Genomic DNA, 6,000 nt, shown 5'->3' on the forward strand with positions numbered 1-6,000 from the left:
GTTCCAAAAGCAATGCTTTTAACTTCTGTCCCATGGTCAATAAGGGGCTAAATCGATCTATAAACAGTGTCAGATGGTGTCTCACACATGGCACTTAAGAAACCTTACTCCTGATAGTGCCTTGACCTCAGGGCCCCCTGATCAGGCTGTCTGGGTGACACTGAGCAGGGAGGCATCAAAGCAAAGGCCTGTGCGGTCCTGTGAGCCTGACAGCTGCCCAGCCCCCGGGACAGGGTGTTGAAGACAAGACAGGCATGGAACTGATGTGGACACAGCATTTTAGCTTGGCTTGTAGCATGACTGGGGGAGGCAGATTTCTGGCTCCTTTTTCTTCGACTGGTTCCATTTCCCATTCCACCTGCGTTGCAGTTTACCTAGACGCTTTGCACTGGGCACTGATGGAATTCAGGGATGCCTTTCGAGGAAGCCAAAACAAGGCCAGCTCAGAGCTAGGGAGGCACAATGTAGTCTCGGAGGATGGCAGGATGGTCATCTGTTGAGCAGAGCAGCATTTCTATGTCCTGCAAACTGTTCACGGCAGACGCTGTTTGTTTCATGGAGGTCCCTTGCAGGCAGTTCTGCCAGACACTGAGAACTTCTAGTGTAATTATCTGAGGGTGTTCTGTGACCCCGAGGTGTGCTTGGCCTACTTGCAGGGCATGCTGGGAAACTTGGGAGCTAATGCCCCCAGAGGGGTGTTAGTGGATCAATACCCCTTCTTGCTCCTCAGTGCACAATTCTGAGATGTGTTCCATACAGCCTCTCAGGGTGGACTCAGTGGGGTTGGGCCCACAGTCTCCAACAGCAACTAACTCATGGATACACTTTATATTGGCTTTCTTTCCCTTCCTTTCTCCCTGCTCCAGTCTCTCCCTTTTACTTCCTGGGACATTTCTCAAATAAATGCCCGGCACCCAAGTCCTTTTCTCAGGGCCTGCTTTGGGAGAAACCTAAACTACCACAAGGGACAGACAACAATGCAGTTGTCTTATCAAAAATAATTTAAATGACCCCCTCAAAAGCTCTATTTTCCACAAGTTGGTACCCCGATGCCTTGGTTTGGATTCCCCAGAAGCAAATTTTAACACAAGGATTTCACTGCAAATTGTTTATTTGGGAAGTAATTCCAGAAAATGCTGTTCGAGTAGGGAAGGGAGACAGGGAAGAGCTGGAAGAAATAAAGGGCGTATTATCAAACCAGTTACTACTGTGTGCAGCTGGAGCCCAATCCTGAGGAGGCATCTGGAACATTGTGGAACAGGCCTCAGAGATGTCCTGCAAACTGTTCAGGGGCGAGGCAGCCTGAGTATTGAGCCAGCAATTCTACATCTGGCATGGACTGAGGGATGCTGTAGGGATACTTCCCAGCACGTCTGGGATGACTGTGCTCAGGCTGACCATAACCATGTGGCCAGAAAAGAAGTCCTCTGAAGGAGCATCTCAATTTGCAGTGAGCAGCCTTTGGAGCCAGGGATACTAGTAAGCACTGAGGAAATTTTGGAGGGCATCAAATAAGCCCCTGCTACACATGCTGAGACTAAAAACCTACAAATATAACTCTGAAATAAGGGGAAATGCAAAGGAATGGTTCTCTCATTCAAAACTGTGTATAAAGCCCTTCCTATGTTCCAGTGCTGCAGAAAAAGGGGGAAAAGATTGTGTTTGTGTTGTTTTTGTGTGGACACGTCCCTCCTGTAAGAGCTCCATGGTGGCCAGCATGGAGACACAGTTGTGAATCCTAATGTGACTCTCAAAGCCTGGCTTTCTGAGTTTGTGGTTTCATGCAGACCATTGGACTGAGAGTTAGAAGACTTGTGTTCTAGTTTTGGCTCTGCCCTTAACTAGCCATGTGACCATGTTATCTTGCCTCCCAGGACCTTGATTTCCTCTCATGCTAAATGAAGGAGCTGGCATATGATACTTTGGGGGCCTTCCTGCCTGAAATGCGGTGGCCAAGGATCCTTGTGCTGAAGTGGGTGTGGGACAGGGCTGTTTGTGCTGTGTGGGTCACTTGCTGTGAGCAGCCTCTGGTCTGGAGGCATTTCAGGTCAAGTGATGTCTGAACTGGGAGGAGTTAGATCTGAAAACGTATTTTTATAATTAAAAGCGATGAGGCTTAGGGAAGCAACATGTCTTGTGCAAACTCACCCAGCTAATTAGGGGGCAGAATTGGAGTCAGAACCTAGTTTTCTATTGCTAAATTAATGGATCTTTCTATTAATTCATGAATCACACTTTTTGTAGCAAGCTATAAGAACTATGGCTTTTGAGATTGGTAGACTAAAGGCTGAAGGATCCACTTGATCCAGAGTAATCATAAAATTGAAAGGCATTCACATTTAAGGGCTTAAACCAAATCTCAGAGGCTATATAGTTCATTAAAAATATTATCCTGCTGAATTGGTTTTTATGTATTTCTCAATAGAATCCCCAATCCATACATAGGGATTGGATTCAAGTGGAAAAGGTGAACCAAACAACTGAATAAAAAATATCCAATTTCTTTTTATACCTTACCATGAGTGCTTGCATCAGTAGTTACCACCTGTGTTATTTAGCCTTGGTTGAAATAGATTCAAGATGGCAGGTTGGTGACAGGGATAGGCAAAAAAGGAAACAGAATTGCAGAAAAAAGTGGGGGAGTCCAGCCTCTTTAGAATGTGAAAGTAATTTAGATGTGAATTTAGAATGTGAAGATGTCCCAGAACTGCTCTTCCTGTGTCAACACAAATAAGTGTGTTGATTTCATTAAGTAAATGACCAGCTAGGTGATGATATGTTTGGCATTACACAGGACTGAGTTCAGGCAGGTGATCACAGGGTGAATTATAGGAATTATGCAAACCACTGCCTATTATCTGACATGATCTTCATGTGCTGTATCATGTTCCATCTGAGTAAAATTTTAAGTGTTTGGAAATCCTGCAAAGTAAAAGTCTGCTATAGACTCTTGTGTGGTCCATGGATCAGCACCATCAATGTCACTTAGGAGCTTGTTAGAAATGCAGAATCTCAATCCTGACCCCAGACCTACTGCATTGGAATCTGTGCTTAGACAAGATCGCCTAGGGATATGTATGCATGTTAAAGTTTAGGAAGCACTGTTGCTGGCAAGTGCTACTCAAAACAAGTGGGTACTTCCTTGAGTGGAATCACTGAAAAAACTCTCAGCCAAAAATAGACTGCTCAAGGAGACCTTGCAAACAAGTGGAAAAACTGAATGTAATTCAAATAATTAATACAATGATGTCACGCTTAGTGCTGTTGTGAGCTAATATTGAAACACTGTTAAATCAAACACATAATTTTAAAGAAAAACCTGCTTCAGTTTTTTTCAGATGTGAACATATGGGAAGATGTTATTTATAGTTATACCTTAGTTCTTTCCACAAAGGATAAAAATATGTGGCTATTAGGCATAACAGCTATGGTTGCAGAGAAAACCACCAGACACTGTTCAAGGGCTGTTGTAATTTCCACTCAGTGTCTTAAGACTGTACATGAAATAGGTCTCAAAACCATCCAATTCCTTCCTTGTCTTAGAGTCCACAGAGATAATTCTCAGTCTTAGTTCTATAACATCATCAGCATTTATTCCAAAGGATATAAGATATTTGAAAATATGGAAGTTAAAGTTGGCTTTTTCTTTTTCAAAGACCATTGAAAGGATCATTTACAAGACACATCTTGACTAAATACATTTTTTGGGAGAAGTGTTTAAATTTTTAAAGAGAACTAAAGGTTTGAGAAACATCTTTTCACTGGCAGGGTTCAACAGAATAATTACAAACCACTTTTTTATACCCATATAATGCATGCAATGCTTCTTGAGAGCTAGGCTTGGAAATGGCACTTCTGCTATGTTTCATTTGCTAAGAAAAGTCCATGGCCAATCCTGGATTCAAGGGATGAAAGTAGACTACAACATTTGATGGGAAAAGCTACTAAATCAGGTAGCAGGGGAGGGAAATACTTGGGAGAAATTTTGTAATCCATTTACCACATCAGAGTGGGCTGATTGCTATAGTAAAACAAACTCCATGTCTCAGGATTTTAACACAATAATGTTTTATTTCTTGACTTTATTACAGTCCAATAAGAGTGGTCAGAATAGTAGGGAAGGGCTCTACTGCACCCAGTCATTCAGGAATGCTAGGCTCCTTCCTTCTAGTTATTGTGCCCTCCAAGGCCATGGAGTCTTCTATCGTGTCCTCTGTTTCCAGCCAGTAGATAAGGAAAGAGCAACATGTAGCAGGAGCATCTACTCCTAATAATCCCCACCTGCAGGCATCATAGTTACTGCTCTGCCTTCTTTCTGATGGCAAGAACATAGGACATGGCCCAACTGAACAACAAGGGAAGTTGGGAAACCTGGTCTAGCTGTGTTAGGAGCACAAAGGGAAAATGGTGTGCTGAATACCTACTTGGGCTCTAGTTATAGTTATTGCAGGAGAAGGTGCACCCGAGGTATTTTAAAATGTTAATGACTGAGGCTCATAAAATGTTAATGACCTGAATCTTGACCTCTCACCTTCCTCCTTAAACAACATGAGCTTTAGCACCCACTCGTTTGTCCACAAACTACCAGATCCCAGGCTCCGTGCAGTCGCCCAGCCACTGGCCTGGCCAGTCAGCAGCATGGCCAGCATCTATGCAGGTGGCAGGAGCTCTAGCTCCCAGATCTCTATGTCTCACTCTACCAGCATGCAGGGGGTCTGGGTGTCTGGGAGCCTGGCTGCAGTGATGGCTGGGGTTCTGAAGGGCCCGGGGGGCATCCAAAGTGAGAAGGAGACTATGCAATGCCTGAATGACCACTTGGCCTCCTACCTAGAGAGGGTGAGAAGCCTGGAGGCTGATAATTAGAGACTGGACAACAAAATCCGTAAAACCTGGAGAAGAAGGGACCACAAGCAAGAGATTTGGGGCACTATCTCAAGACCATCGAGGATCTGAGGGCTCAGATCTTTGTAAGTTTTGTGGACAATGCCCACATGGTGCAGATTGACAATGTCTGTTTTGCTGCTGATGACTTCAGAGTCAAGTATGAGATGGAGTTGGCCATGCACTGTTCTGAGGAGGGTGACATAAATGGGCTCTGAAAGGTCACTGATGACACCAATATCACTCGGCTGCAGCTGGAGACAGAGATCAAGGCTCCCATGGAGGAGCTGCTCTCCATTAAGAAGAGCCACGAGGAGGAAGTAAATGGTCTATAAAACCAGATTTCCAACTCTGGGTTGACTATGGAGTTGGATGCTTCCAAATCTCAGGACTTTAGCAAGATCATGGCTGACATCCAGGCCCAGTATGGTGAGCTGGCTCAGAAGAACTGAGAGGCAACAGATAAGTACTGGTCCCAGCAGAGCACCCCAGTGGTCACCTTGTAGACCGCTGAGATAGGAGCAGTTGATATGTACAATCCAGTCCTTGGAAATTGACCTGGATTCCATGAGAAATTAGAAGGGCATTTTGGAGAACATCCTGAGAGAGGTGTAGATGCGCTAAGCCATGCAGATGGAACAACTCAATGGGATCCTGCTGTACCTGGTGTCAGAGCTAGCCAGACCCAGAGAGAGGGATAGCACCAGGCCCAGGAGTATGGTGAACATCAAGGTCAAGCTGGAGATTGAGATTGCCACCTACCGCCACCTGCTGGAAGAAGGGGAGAATTTGGATCTTGGCGATGCCCTGGACAACAGCAACTCCATGCAATCCATCCAAAAGACCACCACCTACAGCAAAGTGGTGTCTGAGGTCAATGATAGTAAAGTTCTGAGGCATTAAGGCAGCAGTAGTGGGGCACCCCTGGCTGGGCAGGTGGCCAATAAAAAGTTCAGAGGTCATTGAACATGAAAAAATGTTGCATGAAACCCTGGGGTAGACAAAGTTTTGAAACACAAGATCATAATTGGGAAGGCAAGACAGAGCCAGATACCTAAGAAAATACCTGGGATGAAAGTGGAGTCTGGGGAGGGTGTGGAGAAGTTTTCGGATCAGGGG

At 44.8% G+C, this 6,000-nt stretch overlaps 1 pseudogene across 1 annotated transcript; it reads left to right on the plus strand.

Annotated features, from left to right (window-relative positions):
• Window positions 1–4,548: 4,548 nt before the first annotated feature.
• LOC308256315 (keratin, type I cytoskeletal 18-like) lies at window positions 4,549–5,784 on the plus strand (annotated as a pseudogene). The gene has a single exon. The product of its transcript is annotated as a keratin, type I cytoskeletal 18-like (transcript).
• The last annotated feature ends 216 nt before the right edge of the window (window positions 5,785–6,000 follow it).

This window comes from Plecotus auritus (assembly GCF_963455305.1).
Source record: "Plecotus auritus genome assembly, chromosome: 8".
NCBI lineage: Eukaryota > Metazoa > Chordata > Mammalia > Chiroptera > Vespertilionidae > Plecotus > Plecotus auritus.